The sequence below is a fragment of the Lampetra fluviatilis genome, chromosome 14 (assembly GCF_964198595.1).
Source record: "Lampetra fluviatilis chromosome 14, kcLamFluv1.1, whole genome shotgun sequence".
Taxonomy (NCBI): domain Eukaryota; kingdom Metazoa; phylum Chordata; class Hyperoartia; order Petromyzontiformes; family Petromyzontidae; genus Lampetra; species Lampetra fluviatilis.
Window position 1 is genome coordinate 4,586,824 of NC_136288.1, and position 26,941 is coordinate 4,613,764.

Genomic DNA, 26,941 nt, shown 5'->3' on the forward strand with positions numbered 1-26,941 from the left:
GCATGAGATGAAACATGACTCATTGATATTGGCCTTTAAAATTGCCACATTGGAAGTGTGACTACAGCCTGTAAAGTTATCACAAATATTGGGTTGTGCCATATTTTAAATAGTTTTAAATAGCTTACCCATACCTCTTATACTCGAAGCACAACTGCTGTCAAGTCACTGTTTCAAATATTGTCAGCTTCTATTGCTATAGTTGAAAACAAAAATGGCAAGAGACCCAAGTTTCAATTTTCTTTTCCAACCTCAAGTACTGGATAGTGTATGCGGATAGATTATCCGCATACGCCACCTAACACATCATATTCACAAAGACAAAAGTTGCACTCGTATGAGGTTTATACGTGGGAATGCCTATGCAAGTTAAATTGAACCGATGACTGAAGTTGAAACAGCTGAAGCAAACGTAATATTGAGATTACATCATCTCATTTCGATGGTCCATGGCAGTCTGGGCAGTAGGACCATAGCAACGCATTTTGGCAGCTGAACAAATGCTGAGAATGATTAAAAAATTAGGGTTCAGACAATCACAACAGGTAAATTAAATGCGGGTTTTACGGTGATGATCCTGAAAGTGAGCGTCAGTGCTTTTGGTGAAAAAACACCTGGTTCACCAAGGCCCAGAAAAGCGCTTTTCAGCAGGGCTGACGAGTGGGGACAACGCCGATCATTTACTCGGAGCACCAAGGTCCTGCGTCCCGTCAATTTGTTCCAAATGGTCAAACGGTGAGCCAGAAACGTTTTTCGTACTCTTTCGCAGGATCCATGCGATGCAGTTGACAGGGAGCTGAAATAATTGCACATTTAAATTGTGGATGATTTGTAGCAGGACAATGAAGCAGCACGCATCGCTATTTCTGCACGCCAATTTTTCTTTTGGCCAAGCCAAGGATGTCATTCCACCCCTTGGACCACTCCACACATTCTCCTGATTTAAAAATGGCGTGACATTTGTAATACTCCGGATGACGGCTGTGAACGGAAAGAGGCTTGATGACATTCCGACAATTATCCCAAACAAGCAAACGACGTGGATCACAAAGGACGATTATGGGAGGAAATAGTGTGTCCGTGAAAGATACTCAAGGAGATGTGGCAATCGATGGTTATTGAGTGCTAGACGAATGCCAAATAGAAATCAGTCTTGGAAAGCTTTGGTCAAACCCTGTATTCGTCAAAATATGACAATGAGCTATTCTGCGGGTTGCCAGGCCAGAATTATACCCGAGCACCATGATCTTCCCCTTGTTTTGCATTCACAAGTGTTCACTAGGCAAAGTGGTCATTCTCTCATCTGATTTGATGTGGAGGCAATCGGGGCATTTCTCTATCTTTGCCCAGCCACTCAAATTGTTTTATTAAGCAGCAAATCACAGATAAACACAAATAAAAAGATGCATTTTTTTCTGGGACATTCCTCTGATTCCCAGGGAGGCTTGAAACAGAGGATTAATTTAGTTACTTCAGGAGACAACTTCCTGCTGTTCGTCTGTGCAAAAGGCTCAGATATTAGGATTCATTTGATGGTAATTCTGGGTCATTCTATTATATGCACGAAGGCTGAGATAATGCCAGATAATAGTATTTTGGAAGACCAAACGATATTTGTATGAATGAGATGTTTTGCTGTGAATATAATGTTTTGAATTGTCACCTGTATTTTGAGAAGTGCAATAGATTTACAAACAAATTATTGAAATGTAGATTTTTTTTATTTGCACGGTTGGAACAAATATTTACCTACATTGGAGAGTATAAAATAGGAAGGTGGTGCAGGGTTAGAAAAAACATGGGTGCAATGATTAGATGTATTGCCAGTACATAAAATTCGTGATCTGATCCCATCTGTGAAAGATGTGATCCCTAACATGCAATACCCCGGCGTCTATAAACTAAGCTGTGTCTGCAGCAGAAGTTACAGTACATTGGGGAAACTAAGCGACATTTCTCGGACCGTGTTCGTGAACATAAGGCAGATCTGAAACACGGTAGGACCAATTCCTTGGCCATAGATGATCATTGTTTTAATGCGGTGGGCTCACACGAAATTGATTTCTCTAAGACGAAGGTACTTTGCAAGCCCACTGGCTATCAACAAAGATTCGTTCATGAAGCCATCCATATATATAGACACAGACACAATTTCAACCGAGAAGATGGGTACAAACTGAGCAATCATTGGAAGGACGTTATCAACCAGCTTAAGTCATAATTGACTATGATGTTCCCATCCTACCACCTTCCGATGTTAGTTGTTTTTTACGCCTATTTCAAACTTGTGCTTTCTTCACAGTCACTTCGCGCACCAACCCCTTGGTTGCGGCTCTGCGATCTTCCATTAACATGCTAAGCTCTCTTGAACATGCTAATTTTCACCTGGCAGCCCTTTGATTGGTGGAAAACGAACCACCTCCAGGCTCGCTGCCGAAAACTTACATTTTCATTGGCTGCTGACATTTGGGCTACGCCCATTTCAAACCCTTATAAACAGTTTCCCTTGGAAGCTAACTCTCCTTTTCCTGAAGACGACCACTTGCGTTGCGATTGAAACGTTGTAGTTTTCTGTTATTTTTGATTATTTTATTTGAACCTATCTATGTGACTTTACCAAAAGACCCAAGAATATGAATTCCTGCAGTCACGAAAGCTTTAAGCTAAAAGTGTGTTGTTCGGAAAAATGTAAAGAACCGGAAAGAAAGGAAGACCTTACATAGAATGGCTTGACAACGACGTAAGAGATTGGTGCCAGAAAGATGTGGCGCTACTTGAGCATATTGGTACAAGACAGGCGAAAGTGGCAAAAATTATGGATCGTGATGATGATGAAAAACAATGGATTCGGGCTAAGAGTATGAAAAGGGGGTGTGGAGAGGTTTGACCAATTTGGCTCTTGATGTAAAGAGTTTGGGAGCCAGCCAATCAGAATAGAGTGCTTCGTGTCCACGTTCGCTGTTTTAATTGAATATGAAATATTAGACTCGATCAAGCAAAGATAAAGGCAAAGTTAAGCCCTGCAATTTCGCTGGTGGTGGAAGGGCCTCATCTAAAGGGAGTTCTGAGGAGCCTCCACTACCAGAGGGCATTTGGCCTACTCTTCCACGCTGGACATATTTCTCGGAAGAGGTGGGAATACCCACACTTTACCCTACCACATGCGACCTACAAAATATAACAATTGGGAATTTTAAGAAGAATAAAATTTCGTCCATGAAGCCATCCAGATATACAAACATAGACATAACTTCAACCGAGAGGATGGATTCAAATTGTGCAATCATTGGAAGGATGTAATTAATCAAGTTAAACTTTAGCTGCCGTGCAGTTTACTTCTAGACAGACAGTTTAGATTTATTTTCATAATAATATCCATATTCCCAGTCTGTTACCCCCAGCTTCACACACTACCATCACCATTACCACACGTTATTTTTCAGCTTGCGCATTTCTAATTTACCCCCCCGGCAGCATAACAAAAGGCTGCTTAATCTTAGCTTTCTTATCTACTTCCGCCCCCTGCATCACAAAGCTTCAATTTGAACTCCATGCGTTGCCTCCCAGCGCCCCCCCCCCCCCGTGCCTCACAACGTTGCCTTCCAGTCCACAGCCCGCCCACACACTCACCATGGCCCCTCCCCTCCCTCCATCTCCCGCGACTATATTATTCCTTGTCACAGCCATCTCTTAGACACACTTAAGCGGTTGTGCTTTCGCTACATTGTCCCCACCTGAAGGACGCTTGTGTTGCGCCCGAAACGTCGCGATTTAATTTAGTTGTTTTCATTTATTTAATTAAATTTTTTACCTACGTGACTTTACCGAAAAAACCAAAGAGTATTTGTGTAATAAAAGACTCTGTCAGGCACTGCTGGTCTCCGCTTGTCTTTCATTTAGGTTCTTCTCCGCACCCCCCACTGGCCTCCTCTCGGACCAGTGTCGTCTCGTGCTCGCCCCGCGCACATGCTTCCTCCTCAGCTCCTCCACTCGTCCTCACACCCCGCTGGTCCTGATAAGGGACCAGTGTCTCCTCTCGCGTGCCACGCACGCTCCTCTCGCGTGCCACGCACGCTCCTCTAGCGTGCCACGCACGCTCCTCTGTCAGCTCCTTCTCCCGCTCCGCACACCGCTGGCCGATGGTGTGCCGAAGCCCCATCAGCCACGTGGCTGATGGCGCGGCGGCCACCCAACGTGGTCCCGCTTCTTCACTCCATCAACTGGCCTCGATCTCTTCCGGGCTCCCCTCTATAACTTCTCTCCCACGTGACCCCGACTCCTCCCTTCCGGATCGTCAGATCCGGCCTTCCCATACTGCCCTGCTGGCTCCACCTCCATTCACCTCGCTTCCCATTGGAGCCGAGGTGAACGGCTGCCCCTCTCATACGCCTCCCATACCGGGCTCTGTCCCCAATACCCCGGCCATTGTGATTGGTCCAGAGTCCAGCAGCAACCCCATTTATGCTCGCATTACATTTGTATTCACTTTATTTATTATTATTCTTTTTCTATCTACGTGACTTTACCGAAAGAACCAAAGAATATATATTAGCGAGTGTTTGGTTTGCGGGAGAAAACCTGAGTGCGAAAACCCATGCAATATAAGTGTGAACACTCAAAGCTCCACAAAGACAGATAAAAAAAATCCATTGTTATTTTACCATTTTGACACTTCACATCCAAAGCCTACAATACTTGGTATTCCCAGGCAGTTTATAATACAACTAGCTGTACCCTGCATAACATACGCCAATCTAGCAGATCTTATATAAATATTCACGCTTTTTTGTACTTATATTTTATGTAGATAGAAGATAGATTGAAGATACATAGATAGTTAATAAAATAATAAAGACATAAAAGAAAGAAAGACAAGAATACAAAGTCATGGATATTTCCTCCACAGTGTCTCATCTTCTGAGCTAAAACACCATCCTGGAGTCGTAGCAGATGATCAAGAACCGGAAGCCAGCTGAGTTGTTGCAGACATCCTGAGCCTTTTATATAAATTGCCAACCAGGGGCTGCCCCGCTTGGCTCCCGAGATTCTTGGAAGGAACAAGATACAGCAAAGGTAGCACACAGACCCAAATGAAAAGGTTACCTTGAAAAGTGCGAAACAATGCACCATCACAGCACAGAGCTGAGTGTAACTTCGTATGCAAACTCCTTGCACATTAGCGTGTAGGGGGTAGTGGTGGTTAGCCTTCAATTGATTGGAATTCTAAACACTTCCGAATTCACTGGTGGGATTTCCCTCCCCCCTCTTTTCCCCGCCGAAGGTGTGTTGTGTTACTCATTAAACATTTACACTGGGGCACTTACATTAAGAAAGCAGATTCCCATGAGTGAGTGGCTTCGGCATTCAGTGCCCACAGGTGCGTGGCTCGAATTTCCCTCCCGGCGCGCGTCTCTCTGCATTTGTGCAAAACAGTTTTGTGCTGTAGGTAACGGCCGGCATGGTATCTCACTGTTACCTACCGCACACTAAAAGGATGTTGTTAAAATTGTTTTGGTTGGTTGGAGCGCGGACGTGTGGAGCAAAGGTGGAACAACCGACGCGTTATTTGGCTTCTTGTACCATCCGTACATGAACACAGCCAATCACGCATGTTTTATTTAAGCGAGAACTAATTATATGCATTCTGTATGCAGCGTTTATAACAGGGAGGATTTGATGTTGATTTAATTAATTAAAGCACGTGCCCACATACAGCACGTTCATTATATGAATGCCAATATTTCCACGCTTAGCTGAGCACTGGATGCTGCTCTTCTGCACTCGTGATTCGGAGCCAGTGGAGGGAATTCCACACTCATATGGCAGGAACCAGGCCATCGAAAGAGCAATAACTGTTGGCTTCTCGTCAAGGCGTAAGACCCCGCCAGGTGGTGTTTAGGTTACAGATCTCAGCGGCATGACGATGACGGATGATGATGGGAGAACTTGCGACCCTGGCTGGGATTTGAACTCTCGATCGCACAACTGTGAGGCCCGATCCTGTACAAACTAAGCCATATCTAGGCCACATACTCTTTTCACATATGTGTACATGTATTTATGAGGGGGGGGGACCCACTGTAAATTGGTTTGCTTACACGTGTAATAGAAAGTCAAAAGTGGTTTACTGGTCAAGAACATGAGGAGGAGCTCTTATCCTATTTACAGCTCTCGTTCAGTGCTGTCAATTACACATTCCTATGGCAAGGGTGGATCAATTAGCATGACCTCTATATATTGTTTGGACACCTATATGTACTTTATATATAGGTATGCAACACACTAATTTATATAACACGAATATAATTGTTTTCAAATTAAAGAATAACGACATGGCTTCGTCGTAAAATACGTGAGTGAATGTAAGTGGCAAAAAAATTAAATGTACCCTTGTGTGTGAGTGCCGGTGGAATCAAACACTATTACTACACGAGAATTAGAAGAAGAAAAATCTCTGCGCATGTGCTTTGAGAAGGAAAACACTAAAATTAAAAAAGAAAAGAAAATTAAACTGCCTTATAAAACACATAATTGTATTTACATACATTACATATGCAATGGGGGCACGGTGGCACAGTGGTGCGCACTGTGCCATGAACCCAGCGACCTGAATTCAATTCGCAGGCACAGTTACCATAAGTGGCGAGCGATAACCGAACTGATTCAGCACTCCCCACCTCCTTCACTATCCCGCAATGACCATCTTGGTGAAGTATGATTCAACTCCCATGACTGACATGACATTGGAAGGCCTTCATCCAGAAGTGGATTGACAGAGAGCTGTACATTATAATCATGACCACACAAGCAGCACGTCAAACACATACTGTGCTTATACATGGAGTACGGGCTGCTTGAGGCCACTTTAAATATGATACGTTCGGAGTAGAATGAAGGCCACAGCATAATAGGCGGCAAGGCAAAGGGGCGCTTAGAGTGACCTAGAGGTTATGACATGGTAAATTGATGATTCAGAGGTGTATTTTCACATTTCGTGCATTCTAAAGCCCGTATGCAATTACACAGAGCACAGAGTGTGGCCCACGTAAATATTGCTGCATTCCAGATAACGAAAGGAAGATCCACTGATACGAATATACACTATACTCCATCTGCATAATTTATGACATTCTGATAGGATCATTAGAAGTGACCTCCCAAAACTATTTGTGCTTCCAGGGAATAATCACAGCTGCGAACGTGTGTATATGTACTTACTTTAGGTTTAATTGGATCTCGGTCAAGTGGGTTGAAATCAGAAACCAAAATCCGATCCTAAACCAATTCGATCCCATCCATGTTTTTTTGTGGCCAACCCTCATTAGTCCTTTTAGACAATCTTAATCAGTTCAGATTGTATTTAATCACTTTATTTCATCATATTGTACATGGGAAACTAAACGTAATTTATACAAAAAAGCTTCATGAAGTCTCAAGACTATTTTTAATGAAAGGTCCTGCATTGGATGTTTGACAAATGGCAATAATGTGTTTGCCTCATCATTAGACCTCCTTTGCCAGTACCAAAATATAATAATACGGTTTTTCCCCTTGGTATGGACTAATCAGTTTCAAGGATAAGGCATATATTATCATAGTATGTTTTTTGTTTGCATTTTACTGCAAGTATTGTGGTTAATGCAGACATGAATCCTAGTAAAAAGGTTTCGGTTTTGTTGCCAGAAAAAAGGGGGAAACCCTATTTTTTATTATTATTATTATAATGTGTTTGCGTTTTGAAGGAAACAAACACCCGGAGAAAATCCATGCATATGAAGATACAACTCAAAGGTTCACACAGATGGGCTCAGGAATCCAACTTTACACTGACATCTGTTGGGTTTGGTGGTCTCACTCACAAATCCCCATGCGTTCCAGGAAACCCTTGCCTACAAAGCACTGGAGTACAAACCAGCACCACAGAAACCGAATTGCCTTTCAAATCAAATCTTAACTCAAGCAGGCCTTAGATTTTGATACTGAAAACTTTAAAAAGAATAAATAAATGGCTCAAATAATCCTGATTACTTGAGCCATTTATTCTTCGTATTTGGATATTAAAAAAAACAACGAACCGATCAGCCGATGAGGATGTCATCCGACGCTGATTGGGTTCAACCTCGGTGAGTTCAATACTCCAAACTGATTGACATTTTTACGCGAAATTCAGGTCAATCTGATTCTGAACCGAACTGCAAGTTAACCCCTCGCACATATAAATACGTGCCCTGTCAATACTTACTATTTGCAGGCCTTTGTTTATGCACTGTTGGCTACGTATGGTGCGAAAAAGTTCAACATACATACGTAGCCTTTATTCACCGTGTTTGACTTGAGTGTTGTTTGTACCATACTCTACTGTGATGATTAGTGCAGGTTTGTGAATGGAGGCCCCGGAACTGGGTCAGATATCACTCACCCCCTGATATTAGCTGTTGCTAGGAATCAAACTCCGATTTATAATTGAATAGTAATTACTGTATATAAGTATATAGCTAACTTTCCAACACGAACACATTATGATGAATGATGAGAACAATTCGTAGTAATAGCGCTGGGTTATGAAGCTCGTCTCAATACTGAATGACAATGTACTACAATATAGCTATGTAATAGGTAGATACACAAGCATCACGAACAAAATACGTGTACAATACTGTGGCAATATATTTTACTGCTCTTTTAATAGATATTTAACCTAACAAAAATATGCAACAGATTAATATTGTTAACATGATTCATCGGACATGATAACTAAGCAAAACTATGATTCGCTTTAGCATGGTATTATTTATCCAATAAAGGCAAATTAATTGTGCATGTTTATTTGCATCCTCGTCCTTGAATATGCAACTGTAAACAGCAGTTTTACAAAAACAGAATGTAAGGGGCGGTTTCTTTTGACGCAAGATTCAGAGAGAGCAAGGCACAAAACATGTGGTACACGCGCACACACACACAGACCGTTGCTTGTGTAGTGGGTTCGAATTAGGTGCACACACACGCAGCTTGGAGGCAACACTATTTATTAACGGTAAGTAATATAACACTGTACATGAGGTGGTGACCACCTTCCTCAACTCACTAACACTCTGGAACACGACACAGACTGGACCAGGCAGGCAATGGCCTGCCTTGCCCAGGACGACGACTCGGGACTTGACGACCGATGATGTCTTCACTTTGGAGTACAGTACAACAGCCTCGCTCTGCGTTCACACCATGCTTATATTTGCTTTGGCGTGGCTGGCTCCGCCCAGGCGTGGCTGGCTCTGTCCAGGCCACGCCTCCCTTCCCAGGCCACGCCTCCCTTCCCCCACCTCTGGGAAGGTCCGGATCCCTCCACCACGTGACCCCCCAAGCACCCCCTTGGGGCCCCCAGCCCTCGTACGGGCCGACACAGTAGTGACCGTTCTATGTCACTACATCTGCAATAAAGCTCCCGCTATTCACAGTAGTATGTTGTGCAATGTTTTAGGAAAGTTTTTGCACGCTGCCCCAAATGGATGGATCTCTATGCAATTAAATTGCAACTGTAATTTGACGACATGTTTTAGCGGTCAGATTAACGCTGATGCTTTAGGCTGCAGCCCGGATTTCAACAATTTGAAGGGGCCTCCACAACATATATCCTATACACTGCATTATCAAGGCTTAAATGTGTAATTAGTTAAACTGACTCGCAGATGTAATCTTGGAGGCAACACATTTATGTAACACCAACACATGGGGTAACTGCCCCTTAACAGAATAACAACCTATGGTGGTGACCACCAGGCTAACGACACTAATTACAATGTAACTAGCTACAGCGGACCCGACCACAGCTCGGGTCCAGGTCTACGTGTTGGAGACTCGGTAGAACGTAGGACGTAGACGAAGGTTTCTTCAAGATGAACAACAGCAGCCGGTCCCACTGGGGACCCGGCTTATATTCTCTGCGGCGTGGCTGGCTCCGCCCTTTGCCACGACCACCTTCCAGAATCCTCGAACAGGATCTGGACCCAGACCACGTGACCACCCCTAGCCCCCCCTTGGGGCCCCTTTGTAGACTTAACCGGTCACGTGTCCTCTCGGATCAACCAGAGTGCCATGGCCTTTAGTAACCCCACACCCTATCCTGTAGGGCTGGCACTGCACGCCAAGCGTGGTGTGACCTAGCGCTATTTAACCAGCGCTCACCGAGCCCCTCTAGGGCCGGTACTACACCCACAGCATAGTGGTGTCCGCCATGTTGTTACATCGCACGCCGTGCCTCTAGGGCCGGCACAGCATAGTGACAACCCGCGATGTCACTACAAATGCAATACTCTCACGCTGTGATAAATCCTACTGGCAAATTGTTCATTGAAGCCATAGCAGCACTATGCAACTCACTAGCAGTCAAAGGCCAAATTTAAAATCGATTTTGTTCTTTGGAACTTTGATCCAGATTTTTTATTAGTGCAGTGCATTAAAATGCAAATAACGATGACGTGTTTGATATCAAACATGCGTAGTGGTACAATAGTAAATGCCCCCCACCTCACAAAAACTAAAACACCTTCAGGCTCCCCTCTAACTTAATCCGACCCAGAGTGTTGTTGTGTTGTAGCGTTTTAAAAATGGCTGATATCGCATAAACACAATTCAAAGGGAGATCACGGATGAGTACAAGCGTATGATGTCCACATGATGTGCCGTTACGGCATCTCTTTGTAACCGACAACCGATTCACACTCGAGGCCTAATGTGCTGACTGTTCAAAAGACTGCCTCAAAACGTATTCCCCCTTCGTTATTGCGTTGACAAACACCATGAGAGAAAGTATATTGATTTTCCATTGGGTTTTTTGTTGTGAATGTATAAACTCATTCAGGTGCAATACAATTGGTACGGATTCAAATGTTTCCTTCGTATATGCCCAGTGCACATATAACAACATTAGTTTGGTCAGGATGATGAGTGTTGTTTGTTGGGTTGCCACCTCTGAGGTACAAAAAAACCCAGGACATATCATTGGAAGAAGCATACCTCACAAGAGTAAATGTTCAGAAGGGTATGTGCAAATGCATTGCCTTGAGTGGTATATTACGCAAATGACACAATCTCACACACTTAATGTCCCGGGAAAGCTTAAAGATGTCCCAATTCAACGATTTGAAAATAACATTACTCTGGGAAAATCAGAACAGGTGGCAACTCTAGTTTTTGTGAAGCTAACAAACCGTGAGAGCCATATTGTCACAAGGGAAATATTTGGTGCCCAAATATTGATTTTTACAAACCTGTAATAAAATACGAAGTTAAATTGTATCGTGAAGTTTATATATGTATATATGTTATCTAGGATTTTAATAATTTTCTGGCTAAAATAATGACATTGATAGGAGCACGAATTTAAAAGTTAGAGTGATTGTTGCTCCCACTTCTTCATATCGTATCTTCCGGACTTCTCCTGCCATTTTCAATTCGATGCATTGCAATGCTTTTGTTTGTCACATGGAAAATCCCGTTTAGCCAGTTACCCAGTTCGTTTTGGTGGCAACGGCCTGCAGCCACTCAGAGTAGAGTTGTTGTTTGGGTGGAGAGGAGGCCATCCAGTCGCCAGCCTGGAAAATCAAGGCATGAATTACTTTTCATAGTACTATGATGAATAGTCAGTAACATGGATTATTGTAGAATCATGAACACATCTATTTAATTTTAAACAGTGTACATAGATAAATGTATACATATGCATAGTAAATGCTATTTAATTACCTTGGTGTACGTGTAGTTAGATTTATTTGCCAAGGAAGTACATATATAAAATAAGAATCGAGTTTAATACATAGGCTTTTGCGACCAATATCATCCATAATAGAGGTTTTTTGGGTTAGATCGCATAAATATATAAATGTGTCGTTAATACCCGCCACCACCCGACACAGCCAACTAGTAAGGGTTGTCACGTACACAGACGTATAACTGTTCCGTTCCTTATATAGAGGCGTAGATGTGGTGACTACACTTATATGCCTCTATATACGGAACGGAACAGGTGGACTTCTCCATGAATCTGGCTGTCGCCTGATGAAGCTAGTTGTAATTACTGGCGAAACGTCGTACTCAGATTGTAAATGTTGTGGCTTGGCTCTCCAACACACCGGTGTGCTGTACTAGTGACGAATTGGCATGTTTTGTTTACGTGACAACCCTTACTAGTTGGCTGTGTCAGGTGGTGGTGGGTTTAACGACACATTAATATATTTATGCGATCTAACCCAAAAAACGTCTATTATGGAACAAGAATCTACTTTGTAATTTAATTATACGTTTTTTTTAAAATGTCAAACATGTGGTTTATACAATAATAAATAGATTATGTTAATATTCCAAATCGTATAAAAATGTTTAAGATATCCAACTACCGACTGTTACACACATCCACAACAGAGACACACAACAGAGACACATCTGTTTTAATACCTCACCCTGTTTAGGCAAGTGGCCCATTAAGGCTGGAATGGCACATGGCATGCCTCCACCATGTTTAGCCACCTATGTATCTCCAATGCTGACCTATTTTGTAATTTTTTTTACACATTTCCACCTACATTGTGCAATTTCATGCATCCCACCAGCACACACACACTTGTGTTTCATATGAGCCGTGTATACCAAGCAGTTTGCAATATATAGTACAGAAGACAACTTTGTACGCACTATACCATTTTGTTCAGTTGGGATTATCCAAAAGCTTCTTTTCCACAGCTATGAAAGTTTTTCAGGTAAAAAAAAAACCCCACGTAACTTTTGTTTAATTTCTCTTGCGGTGTCAATCGAGAGTCAGCTCCCATCAGATGATGGCAGACGGGCAGAGCTCTTGGCGTGACACTGGAGTTCAGCCAAGCCCGGTGATATCAGGGCCCTGCATTATGAAGGACCTGTCTTTCCCAAGCCTAGACCCCCACAGGACTCCTGCCATCCTTGGCAGTCCAAAGACATGTCTGTGGCTCAGAGAGCCATGCAGAGGTTGCATTAAGGAGGACGGAGCAAACACTCCACATCTTGAAGACTCTTGCTTCAAAAGCAAATCCTTTCAGTGGGAAAAGGGGCCTTCTTCGGAAATAAATTGCTGGATATTTATAGTGCAGTCAGTCAGTATTAGTTCGTTAACCGGGAGATGAAATAACCAATTGGGACGCATGAAAACGTTGGCTCTTTTGCAGTGCGACCTGGGTTGTATCCGGCCTACGTACGGTGCATTAAAAAAAACACTGAATGTCACAAATCTAGTCCAACTTTAACAATAAATTAGTGAAGATGTGAATATGGCTAGGTAAGAATGTGAATTGTATTAAAAAATAGTACAATTAACATAAATAAATATGCAGATAGTACCCACTTTGTATTTCTATTGTTCATGCATTTAGTCACGTTTTTTGTACACGCTTTTCACGGAATTTAAAAATAACACCGATTTATGTTTTGAGAAACAGAAGTAAAAATCTGTAAATCATACACAGAAAATAACACTGCTGTATGGTGAATGCAATGCATTTACAAAGGTATTAAAATTCTACAAAATCATTTTACCTGATTCTTGACACATCTCTTCCAACAGAAAAGCATTCACGTGACTGTAATATGCACATGTACAAAGGTGCATAGTATATACACATGCACGGTGTATATGTAAAGGAGAGCCGACACAAGATTGCAGGGGTTTCGTCTTTTAATCCTTTTCTCCCATCCACACCTTTCCCCAGCCGTCCCAATCTCGTTCCCGCCAAAGGCCCCCCGTTCTCGCCCGTTCTCCCCTTATATCTACTCGATTACCCCTCCCACTAACCCTCCTATTGGTGGAAATCCTTCCCCTGACACCCCTACATCACCCCCCCCCCCCAGAGAAAAAAAAACCGTCCTCGGTTCTGCTTCCCCCATGGACCATTTAAGTCTCCCCATGCCTCCCCCTACTGACAGTGACGACAGCCCTTAACCCCCCCACAACCATACAATGCAATATAACACAACAAAATCAATTGCGTGGCCTGCCCAGGTCTCCAGCCAGCGTCCCGTAACAGCCCGGACATCCACAGGCAGCAGATGACCGTGGCGGCCCCCTCCTCCGAAGGTCCTCTCGTCGCGGTCCCTGGTTCGGTGGTGCCGGTGTCGCCTTGCCTGGCGCCGCTGTCTCTCCGGCCCCTGCTCGTGCCGCCGCTCCATCAGGCCTCACATGGGGTGCTGTAGGTGACAAGGGAACACAGGGCACTGAACCCCCTGCCGATCGGCGCGTGGTGGTCGGCGACCTTGGCCTGGGTAGGGATGATGATGATGATGTTGGCAGTGATGTTGGTGGTGATGTTGGTGAAGATGACGGTGGAGAGATGTATGGCTTAAGGCGGGTGGGGTGTACAAACCATCGTCGCTTACCCAGTTGGACCTGGACGCACTGCGATCGGAGTGCTTTAATGACCTCGACCTGCCCTTTCCAGGGTCGGTGCAGCTTTGGTGAGAGGCCAACCGGCACCTGAGGACAGTGTAGCCATGCCTGGTCCCCGACTTTAAAGGGCTTGGCTGTCACTGTCCTCTCCCGTATCCGTACATTACTCTCTTGGCTCGTGGCCGATGCGGCCTCGGCTGCTTGGCGGGCCTCTCTCAAATAAATGAGGGAGGTCTTTAGTGCCTTCGGCCATGCGTCAGCTCTTGCGGGAATGTCCGTCAGCTGCACCTCAATAGGCGGAACGGGATCCCGTCCGTACATCAGGAAAAACGGCGAGAACCCCGTCGCCGTGTGCGGGGCCACCCTGTACGCCGCTAAGACCGATGGAATGTGGAGGTCCCAGTCGGAATGGTTTTCGTCCACCACTTGGGACAGCATGGCCGCTATGGTGCGGTTAAGCCGCTCTACCATCCCATCGGTCTGGGGATGATACGGAGATGTTCGGACCTTTTTAGTGCCCAGGATAGAGCAGACGTCCTTCAATAGCTGTGAGGAGAATTTCCTGCCCTGATCCGTGAGCAACCGCTCCGGTGCCCCCTTATAAAGGACATAGCCTCCCACGAAGGCATCAGCGATGGTCTGTGCCGTTTGGTCCGGGAGGGCCCACGCCATCGGCCACCTCGTGCAGTACTCGACTCCGACCAACAGGTATTTATTTCCCCGTGGCGTGACCGGCATTGGTCCCAGGATGTCCAACGCAACCAATTCGTTGACCCTGGTCACCGTGATGGGCTGTCGGGGCGCCCGGCTTACCCGGGGTGGCGGCTATCGCCGCGCACATTCGACGCAGGTAGCGACCCATTGATGCACGTCAGCGGTCATACCTGGCCAAAAGTACCGACCCTGTAATGTGTACAGTGTCTTCCGCCCCGCCAGGTGCAGCAGCTGGCGGCCGTGTACGTCCATAACCAATTGTTGACGCAGCGACTCCGGAACTACCAGGCATCGCCGGCGCCCTGTCGGGTCCCATCGCATGAGGAGGTCCTCCCATACGATGTACTCCTCCCCCCCTGCCTCTGCTGAGGCGTGTAGCGTTTGCAGTGGGGCTTCCTCCAGCTGTAGCCGTCTCCAATCGTCCAAGGTCAGCCCCAGGTCGTGGTTGGTCAGCTGGACCTCACCCTGTGCGCCCTCCGCCGTGCGTACGGGAGCGATGACCGTCCCCTCCGGCCTCGCCTCCTTGTGGCGTGCCCCGCCTGTGGTGCATGCACAAGGGCCCTGGGGCGCCAGTCGGGACAATGCGTCTGCGTTGGCATGTCTGGTCTCTTTGCGATGCACTACTTGATACCTGTACTCCTGCAGGCGCTCTATCCATCTGGCCAGCTAGCCCAAAGGCTGGTCGATGCGGAGTGAATACTGCAAGGCCGCGTGGTCAGTGCGGACCGTAAATTTGCGACCATACAGGTAGGGTCGGAATTGCTGCACGAAGTGAACGACTGCCAGGAGTTCCCTACGTGTGATGCAGTAGCGCTGCTCCGCTGATGAAAGCACGTGACTACCGTAGGCGATAACCACCTCCCAACCCTGCTGGACTTGCGACAAAACACTGCCTATGCCCACATCGCTGGCGTCCGTGTCCAGGATAAAGGGGAGGCCAAAATCCGGAAAGGCCAATGGTGGTGCATCTGTCAGACATGAGCGCAGCTGCTGGAATGCCTCTTCCTCCAGAGGGCCCCAATAAAACCTTCGCCGTCAACACGTGCAAGAGCTTGGCAATGGTTGCGAAGTTGGGTACAAACCGGCGGTAGTAAGAAACGAAACCCACAAACCGGCGTACCTCTGGAACCGTTGTGGGAACAGCCCAGGCCCTCACGCAGGCCGTCTTTTCCGGGTCTGTAGCCACTCCAGACTCACTGACGACGTGGCCCAAGTAGCGTACCGACGACTGCATAAGGTGGCACTTCGATGGCTTGAGCTTCAAGTTCGCGTTCCGGAACCGCAGGAATACCTGACGTAATCGGTCAATGTGTTCCTCGAATGATCAGCTGAAGACAATGACGTCATCCAGGTAGATGAGGCACGTTTCCCATTGGAGGCCTGCTAAGGCCAACTTCATTATGCGTTGGAACATCGCCGGCGCAGTCTGGAGGCCCATAGGCAGGCAGTTGAACTCGAACAGGCCCTGTGGTGTCCGGAACGCTGTTTTAGGCCGGGAGTCCGCGTCTAGTGGGACCTGCCAGAACCCGGACAATAAATCCAGCATACTGAAAAATTTTGCTCCCACCAGTGCATCCAATGAGTCGTCGATACGTGGTAGGGGATATGCGTCGGCCAGCGTGATGGCATTGAGGCGTCGGAAGTCCATACAGAATCTCAGTGACCCGTCTGACTTCTTGACTAGTACCACCGGTGCCCCCCAGGGACTCGAGGATGGAGAAATTATGTCGGCCCGCAGCATCTCCTGCACCACTTGTTGAATGTGCCCTTTTTCCATTGGGCTCATTCTATATGTGTTTTGGCGCAGGGGTGCGGCATCTCCCGTGTTGATGTGGTGCTGCGACAGATTTGTGCGCCCTAGGTCGAACGGTCCCCGGCTGAACACGTCCGAGAACTCATGCAATAACGAGTGCAGCTGCTGTTTCTGGTCGGGCGGCAATCCCGGCTCAGGTCCCGCCAGCTGGTCCATCCACGATTCGGCCCCTCTGTCCTCGGACTGGCTGATGCTGCCTACAAGCTCGGGCTCTGTCCCTGGCAAGGGACTAACGTGGGCCAGAACTGTTCCCTCCTGCACCGTCGCTGTTCTATCGGAGGTGTTCAGCACCTGAATGAACAGATGCTGGTTCCTCTGTACAATAGTTTCGGCTCCCACCAGTGCATGGCGATCCATGGCAGCTGACGCCGGAGACACCAGGATGGGTGAGTCTGGTCGGGCTGTCACGAGGGGGGACCGATATCGCAGCGGAATTAGCATCTGGGCTGCCGGGGGAATGGAGACAGACTTACTGACCAGAGCCTGCACGTAGGGTACACCCCGGCTGGCCCCCTCCGCCTTTAGGAAATGGAGATGAGCTCCCTGGACTTCCACCCGCCCATTGGCCAGATCCATTTTCATTGGCATCCGCCTCAGAAAGTCCGTCCCCAACAGGCAGGGTACGGGCAACGTTGCGGAGACAAGGATGGGTCCTGCTACCGAAAGCTGCCCAATCTGTATCGGGGCTTCAACCTGGCCCAGAAAGCCCATGCTGCCTCCATTTGCTGCAATGAACGTTGTCTTGACGTGGACTAAAGGTCGGATTTTATCCGGCAGCATCTCGTGCATGGTGCTCGAGATGATCGTGGCTGATGCCCCCGTATCAACCAAGATACGTGCCGACACTCCCGCGATTTCACCGACCAGGACCGAGGTTCCTGACGTGGCCGCTACCACCCGCCTTGCCAGCTTCCTCCATTGTGTGGCTGAGTCCGGCCACTGACCAGGCGGTGTCTCGTTATCCTGTGGTGCAAGGTGAGATGATGGGGGATGGATGTGAATGGACCGAAGATGGGGTTCCTCCCTTTGGAGTGCGTCGCAGCAGGTTGAGCGCGCCCTTGTTACATAGTGTGGGCTTCCCCCTGGGTTGCGGGCTGGGCTCTCTATGTAGTGCAAATTGCCCCCCCTTGGTGACGTAGGATGGGCCCCCCTTGTGGTGTGGGGGGGCCCCCCCATTGTAGGGGGCGGTGGGGACTGGGAAGTGGGCCTTGCCGTGAGCCCCTCCCTTCTCCCCTCCATTTCCTTTGTCACGGGGGCGTGGTCCCCCTGGTTCCGTCTCGCTGTGCCGCCAAGCGGTGGTGAGGCGGGCCGTGGAATTGCTTCAGGGCGCAATGTCAATTTTGTGTGCTGCCTCAGCCCAAGGGCCGTTGCCCCTGGCAACTCGCCAGCGTCGCAGGTAACTGGTGACGTCACTTCCGGTTGTGACGTCACGCCCGCCCGCGAAACCACGCCCGCCCGCGAAACCACGCTCGCCCGCGACGTCACGCCCACCCGCGACGTCACGTCCGGCCGCGACACCACTGCCGGCCGCGACGCCACTCCCGACCGCAACGCCACTTCCGCCCGCGACGTCACGCCCGCCCGCGACGTCACGCCCGCCCGCGACGCCACGTCCGGTCGCGACGTCCCTCCTGGCCTCGGCGCGATTCCCGGTGCGGTCCCCGGCCTCGGTGCGATCCCCGGCGCGGTCCCCGGCCCCGGCGCATTTCCCAGTGCAATCCGCGACACCACTTTCGGCCGCGATGTCACTTCCGGATGCAACGTCACGTCCGTTCGTGACGCCACTCCTGGTCGCGACGCGATCACTGGCCCCGGCGCTATCCCCGGCGCGATCCCCTTCCCCCGACCAGGACAGTGGGGACTAGGAACCGACACCGACGGCGCCCACACCGAGGAGACTCCCGGTGAGTTTGCGGCGTCGGAGTTGTAATTGCTCGGCCCGACCGAGAGGCCGGGCGGGACGGCGTCACTCACCTGGATCCTGTCGGCGTTCGGCCCCGGTGGGTTCCAGGTGGCGTTGGCGGCCTCCGGCTCCGTGCGGCACCCCCTCGCCACATGCCCCTCTCGACCACAATGGTGGCAGACCCACGGGACGGTCCGTCGGGGGGGCTCGGCGCGATGTTGTAGAGGCGGCTGCCAGCGACGCGGCGGCTGGTCGCGCCCCTGGTCCCTCTGCTCCGCCAGTCCCCGGATCGCTGTGTACACCTCCCGCAGCGATGGCTCCGGCTCAGACGTCGGGGGTCCGTTCCCAGCTGCCCCACAGGCAGCCTGTGGCGACGGTGCAGGTTCGGCGGTTGGTGTCGCCGCGGCAACGGCTCAGCTGTTCCCCCCCCGCCGCGCCAGCCACCCGGCCCACGAGTGGCGCCCGGCCCATGACCTGCTCGTGGGCTTAGATGGTCTGGGCAGCCCACAGCGAGGTGCGTTCCTCCGGCGTCACCACGGGCATTACAACGCCAGCGCGGCAAGCGTAGGCGATGAGGTGCTCGACCACGAGCGCTTCTTCAGCCAGGCGAGGGAAAGCCCTCCTCGCCAACACGAGCAGCGCACCCCTGTAGGCTAAAGGGGATTCTCTAGCCCCTCGCTGGCGGTCCTGGAACCGTTTAAAGGCTCCTTCCACCGGGCAATAGATCTCCCCCAAAGCCTCGTAGGCCGCCTGTAGCGTGGTCTTGCTGTACGAGGGAAGGGAGGTGTAAGAGGAGAGTGCCTCTTCGCCCAGAACGGATGGCAGCGCTCGTAGTGCCTCTTCGTCTGTCCACTCGAAAGCGTGGAAGGCAGCCTCGAATCGGCGGACAAACCCCTCCCAATCTTCTTCCTCGGCCACGAACTTGTCGACGGGCCCCAGCCAACGCGGCCGTCCTGCCACCTGCTCTCGGTGTTGGATGTTTAGCCCTGGGGGTTTTGGCGGGAGCGGCGGCGGCTGACGTGACGAGGTTGGTTGCGGCTCCTGCCCGGCCGGCTGGTCGGCCTCCGGGTCCCGTGGCCTCTCCTCCCGTAGTACGCGTGGGGGTGGGGGTCCCGGTGCTGGCGGGCCCCCCATAGGGAGCCTTTGCAGTAGCTCCTGGAGTGCCCTCTCCACGCGGGCCATGCGGTCCTTTATGGGGTCCTCCAGACGATCCAGCCCCCCTGCTGCTGCTTCTGATAGCAGGCCCCCTTGTTGCCCGGGATGGGAAGGATCCCCGGCCCCTGCTTCCTCTTCTCTTGGCTCTTTTCCGCGGGGATTCTTCTTTGTAGCCATTGTAGATCCCACCGCTGCCACCAGATGTAAAGGAGAGCCGACACAAGATTGCAGGGGTTTCGTCTTTTAATCCTTTTCTCCCATCCACACCTGTCCCCAGCCGTCCCAATCTCGTTCCCGTCAAAGGCCCCCCGTTCCCGCCCGTTCTCCCCTTATATCTACTCGATCACCCCTCCCACTAACCCTCCTATTGGTGGAAATCCTTCCCCTGACACCCCTACATATACATAACTCAAAACAACTCCGTATCGTTCTGCAGTGTAAACACATACCTGGTGATTCAGCTGCCTGGCATTCTGATTTTGTTTTCTATTGATAATAACTGGCTGCAATTCCAATTTCTACCTTGAATTATATTCTTGCGTATGGCAATATGTTCAGGAGGTAAATGCCAATGTTGAGGTCTGCTAGCCATGAGAGAGCTTCAGGAGAGCGGTTGTGTTATTTTACTGCTCTATACTCTTAGGTTTTTTTGGTAAAGTCACGTAGGTAAAAAGAAAAAAGATATAATAAAAACTATAGAAATAATAATAGAAATAAAATAATAAATCACTATTATTTTATTTCCATGATTATTTATATTATTTATTTTAATTTTTGCTTACGTGACTTTGCTTTTATAAAAATAATAGAAATAATAATAGAAATAAAATAATAAATCACTATTATTTTATTTCTATTATTATTTCTATTATTTTTATTATTATTTTTTTTACCTACGTGACTTTACCGAAAAAACCTAAGAGTATGAATCCTTGCAGTCACGAAAGCTTCAAATCTAGAATTGTACTGCTCCCCTGTTGAAGGAGTGCAGGCTACAGTGGTTTACTATGTGGACCATCGTTTGGGTTTGCATGGCCACAGTCGCACTGTGGCTCGCATTTACAATTTCCATTCGTGAAGGAGATGTGATCATAAGCCTGTTGATGTTCTGATGCGGTTGGTTGACTGTACGCCAGTGTCTTTGAGGTAAGTCAAAAGCCAGGAGGTGCGATGTTTGGGTCTTAAACGAGGTGTTTATTCTGGACCTTGTTCCACTCCATTCACCAGCGTTCTTCTGCATGTGGGTGATATTAGAGGATGGTGAAGGTGGGTTTACAAGAAGGGGGTTCGGAACTTGAGTCGGTGGTGGGGTTACACTTTTTAGGGATCTTGGTTGATGGATAGATTTGCATTTCCAATAAATCGTGTAAATGCTTATGCAGTTTGCACGTATGTGGATATTTGGTGTGATTATCTATATTTTTGTATCAGTTAAATATTGTTTTATTTTACCTCCTGGTGTTTGTGGGCTATTATTTGCTTTATTTGTGTAAGCAGACCTATTTCTTGCAGTGGCAAGGACTGTGTGAATGTAGTGACCATATATGATTTACGACCTGCACACACTCAGGTAATGAATCTGCACAGTTGTTGAATACCATATTATCCTTATAATATGAAATGATTTGGTTCCATAATTGAACGGTCCGTGCTGCACAAAGTAAATAATAGCATACATTTTATTTTGTCACCAATATAGATACACCAATATATATTCTGTTCTGAGCCCACCTTGTCACTTTCACAAACAAGAGATTCAAGGTCTCCAGTTTTAGCCATTCAATTGTGACCTTCAAAGCCACATGGGAAGTATGTTAATAAAGATGAGGCATGCGCCATTGTGAATGTGTAGAGGCTGCATTGGTAATTCATGGCAAAGCACAGTTTACAATTGAGTAGCATGATGTCCCTATGCAGTTAAGTATTTTCACTACAAGTTTGGAATTCTTATTCTAAAGGAACTGAACACAGTGCAGCGAATCTCAATTGGTTATTTAGTATGTGCCAGTCAAAACAATTTAAATTCATTACCACCATTAAGCGAGTTTTAAATTAGGCAAAATGTAACAATATGCTAATTATTCACGAGAAAAGAAAATCCTAGTTGAGAACAGATCTTTTCCATTGAAATAAGTCGCCGGGGAGAAGATAATACGATTTACAAAAATAGCTGAGGATTATTTTTAAATTTAACAATATGAGCCAGTGTCTTCAAAGTCCACTTCATGAGTCTTTATTGCCCTTTTCACAGGAGATGATGAACTTTTGATATCCATCATTATCGGGCACAGACGAACACGCGTGTGATTTACCGAGCCAAAAAAGGAAAAATCTAAAATTCCTTCAAACCTGCCATCTCAGTGACAGGTGGACCACACTAAGCCATGCAGACACACTATTAAACACACTGCACACCCTGAAAATTAGTAAGAATGCATTTATTATAGATGTGAAATTATTATTGTATATTTTTTGCACACAGTGCATGCCCAAAGACAAAGATCCCTCAGTCTGTATGGCCAGTTATGTATTTTTACGACAAGGTTGGAATTACTATTTTAAAGGACCTGAACACAGTGCAGTGAAGCTCAATGGGTTTATTTAGTACGTGCCAGTCAAAAAAAATATGAGCACCATTAAACGAGTTACAAGTTATGAAAAAATAAACAATACAGACTGTTAGTGAGCACCAATGAAGGCCATCACGGAACACGAGGAGACGGTGTGTCTCTTTGCCTTTGTGTTTTCAGTACTGATGTTTTCGCACTGCACATAGGTACTCACTTAAGGCTAAGTCGACCGAGGAGAGGAAAAGACCACGAATGGTTCATATTTTTGGCACACGTGTTCGCTGTGCCTAGAAATCGAACCCTGATCGTCGGGTTCATATTGCAGTGTGATAAACACGACGAGACTGCATACATGCACAAACAAAGACAAAGATTTCCACTTAGCCTTAAAAGACTTCGTAAAAGAGTACAGCACGCCCAGCCACCTTTGTCTCCCCAGTGTCGATGTTTATACATCGCATCAGGTACTCATTTGAGGCTTAGTTGACTTAGTTAAGGACCAGAACCGGTTCTGATAACGGTGGCCGTGAGCAGGAATCGAACTCGGTTCGCCGGGTTCATAGTGCAGCGTGCTAACCGATCCACCACCGCTCCCCTTGCACATACGCACGCACATGCACTCTACCCTGGCCCCCCACCTGCACAAATGTGCATATCTATATGCAGAGTCAATTAGCTGGAGTTAGCCGCTGTGCTCTCATACCGTAGCGCAGTGGGTCATCGCGGCAGGGCTGGCCTTGCAGCGACTTGAGTGCCCATTAACCTGCCAATGGGCTCTGCCTTAAATGCCTTTTCCAGCATGGGATGGATGCAAGAAATGCCACTGTAGTCAAAATCCCAGAGGTTTTAACAGCCCCCGGGCCAAATTTGATCTTGCGTTGCCAATGGCAGCCATTGATTTTATCGAGTTGACACACTTAAGTACTCTTTTTTTGTAACAAAAAAGTCAGAGTGATTGCATTGTAATGTTTGGTTTTGTTGGTTACAGAAGCATTTATTATGCTATAGCAGATCCAGCATCTGTTAGGGGTGGCTTTTTAAACCGTGTCATAGGGCATTTTATTTAGATTTCTTCATAAAAGACAGTACTTGTGTATTATTTCAATTAAAACATTAATTGCCAAGTGGCTCTAACTTGGGAAATCATGAACATTTCAACGTCGCTTTTCAATGTCCTCCCTCCCATTTTTGTTTCTTGCAAATGAGATCTATTTAAAATAGTTTATCTTTGGAAAATGTAGAATCATGGTTAAGGGACAGTTATTCAGTTTCAGGGGAAATTTCACATCTTAAAAAAAAAATCTGGGGTTTGAAACAAACACATACTTGTTACAAATTATTTATCAACAAACAACGACATGAACTTTTAATATTGTGAACAATATTATAGGATCAATTCTATTACCATCAGAAAAACTGAGATGCTTAAGATTTTCTTTGTTTTTGTATATTTATTTCTTCAATCCAAATTTCCACATGATAAGCCACTTTGTTGAGCTATCAATTGTGGCCAGTATGGCTTTTGAAAAAGAGCCGTGTAGCTCAGTGGGCCGTACCTGGTAACACAAAAAAAGAGTTCAGGAAACATCTTCGAATGCCACTATGAATAATTTTGGTGAAAGTGTATCTCATCACATACCTGCATTTCCCATACATATGCTAAATTCCTATTGATATGCAAATTATTTTGTCAAGGCGCCCTTCCCCCCTTCCAACCCAGCTTAAATATACGCTCCAAGCATGGTGGTGTTTCATTCAGACGCTGTCTCCCCGACAGACCTGGTCTTCACCTGAGGACGGCTGCTTGCGTTGTGGCCGAAACGTCGTGAGAATGATTTTATTATGTTTTATTTTTATTATTTTATTATTTCCCTTCTACGTGACTTTACCGAAAGAACCAAGAAGATGTATCTCCTTGTTTAACTCCCTTTTTAATATGTATTTTGCCACTGACTTAATGCGCAACAGTGTAGCTGTTCAACTTTTGTTTCTAGATTTAAAGGTTTATTTTTAAATGTTTGCTTTTAGGCATGGTTTTCAATAGCTGGGATGACTGCAACAATTTTCATTGGCTACGCAAAATTGCATCTGTGATCAGTATTCTTTTCAGAATCCGATTGATAAAATGTATGTAGTTGCAAATAGAGAACTTCCTCAACAAACGCTAAGGTTTGATAACATTGTTGGTTGGACTTTACATTTTACGTTTTTTTTTACGTTTTTTGTTCTTAATACTCCTCATGACAACCCATTACCGTAGTTTTATGAAAGTAACATTTTTATTTGATCGCAAGCCAATGCGCAGCCTAACGGCTATTCAAAGATAAACCAAGGTCTCCGATTGGAGGAAAGAGGCCTCGACAGGGATTGGTCAGGAGGCAGGGCTTTTGAAGTAATTGGAGGAAAAGTTTTGAATGAGAGTAGGCGGGAAATAAAGTGGAACCCAGAGGCGACGGTTTGGATCCATTAGAGGGAAAGGACAGGGATTGATATTCTTTGGTTCTTTCAGTAAAGTCACGTAGATAGAAAAAATATTAATAAAAATAAAGTGAATTAAAAATATCACATTTCGATCGCAACACAAGCGGTTGTCATTAGGAAAAGGGATTAGCCTCTAAAGGCAAACTGTTTATAAAGGTTTGGAGATGGGTGTAGCCCAAGTGTATCAGCATCACCAGGAGCATGGGCGGGGCAACAATGCTAATGCAGCAACAATGCCAATGCAGCAGCAATGCCTATGTAGCAAAGGGCCACCAAAAAAAATCACTGCACCCCACTCCACACACCACACTGTTGACGGTGGAGGTTGATTGACAAGAAAACACAATTCAAGTCATGACCCAAAGTGGTTGATGACATCTTTCCAATGAATTCTGAGTCAATAACCTTCCTCTCGGTTGAAATTGTGTCTGTATGTATGTGTAATGACAGGGTGACACCTGCCGGCCTGTAAGGGTAATTATGGTTAAAATGGCACATTAGAAATGGACCACTCTTTTAATAAGTCCTTATGTGCTGTGCAGTACATTAATGCACGTGTGTACACCAGCATGTGATGACTGAGTTGGGCCTGTGGGAGTCTGGCAGGGTTAATGATTAACCGGAAGTGTACACCAGTCATGTGGTTAATGGCGACTCGGTGAAGACACACGTGTTGTTGCATTTTACAGGTAAAAGGACACAGAGGTTGTTTTTGATCGTTATATAAATGTTCTAGACTTGTTCTCGGCTTGTTCTAGACTTCAAGCTTGGCTTTGAATTGTTAGTTTGTGATATATTCAATTGGAGGGGTTTTGAAACTGTGCATTGTAAAGGATGACGCACTGTAGTTAATACTTGTAATTCTTAATTCTCTAACCCTAATACTGTTTATTCTATAACCATGCCCATGCACCCTGAGTGTGACTACTTGCAATGCTATTGAGAATAGAACACATGTAAAGTAGTAAGTTGTACAATGGTGACAAATACAGTACGTATACTGTACACATACAGTACAGATAATGGGTGTAAGATACTGATATAAGTGGATGGTATAGATAGACATACAGCTTAGGATTAAAGTAATATTCGAATAGTGAATTGCAAATGTTATTTTCAAAGACAAAGATGGTTTATCAGTAGTAAAATTGGGTTTAAGAGAAAACTGTTATTGATAAACGGCACGTGTATACTAGTCACTTGGTGAATGGCGACTCGGTGAAGATTGCTGTGTGACACACGTGCTGTTGCATCTTACAGATTAACCACAATAAATGTGTTTGCCCTCGATGTGGAGCACCTGTCCACGTCCTTCATTTCGAGTGTGCAACATTATAGCTGCTTGACATAATGCCTTATTATGAAGGGGCGTATCTGGGGTAAAGGTTAAGGACGGAATAAGTTGAGAAGCTCCGAAGTGTCTAGACTCTAGAAGGTTCTATAAAGGGGGCGTGTCCAGACGTGAAGCTTGGCTACGCGAGGCAGATATAAGGAGCACCGAACCAGAGCTTCGGGGTTGTTAGCGTGGGGTCTGAGTCCTGGTTGCGTCGCTGACGTCGTCACCTCTTCGTCTTCGACCATGTGGCTGTTCTTCTGGAAGACCAGCTTTGTCGTCGCCGCTGCGCTCATCAACCAGCCAGCATAGCGCAGGACAGAGATGGGCTGCGTGTTTGAACAGCCTAGGTGTAGCCGCGTTACGAAGTGTATTGCCCTCTGTGCTCTTAATAAATAAGAAGCATTTTACAAGACGTGTGTCGGAAGTTACTCACTACATTTGGTGTCAGAGTGGTAACATTTTTTTTCTCATCGAAAGAAGACGTAAGATTAGAGAAAATAAAAACTATGTCGAAGTATCAGGAGAATCGGAACCCACCTGTGGCGTCTTCTGACAATGACGT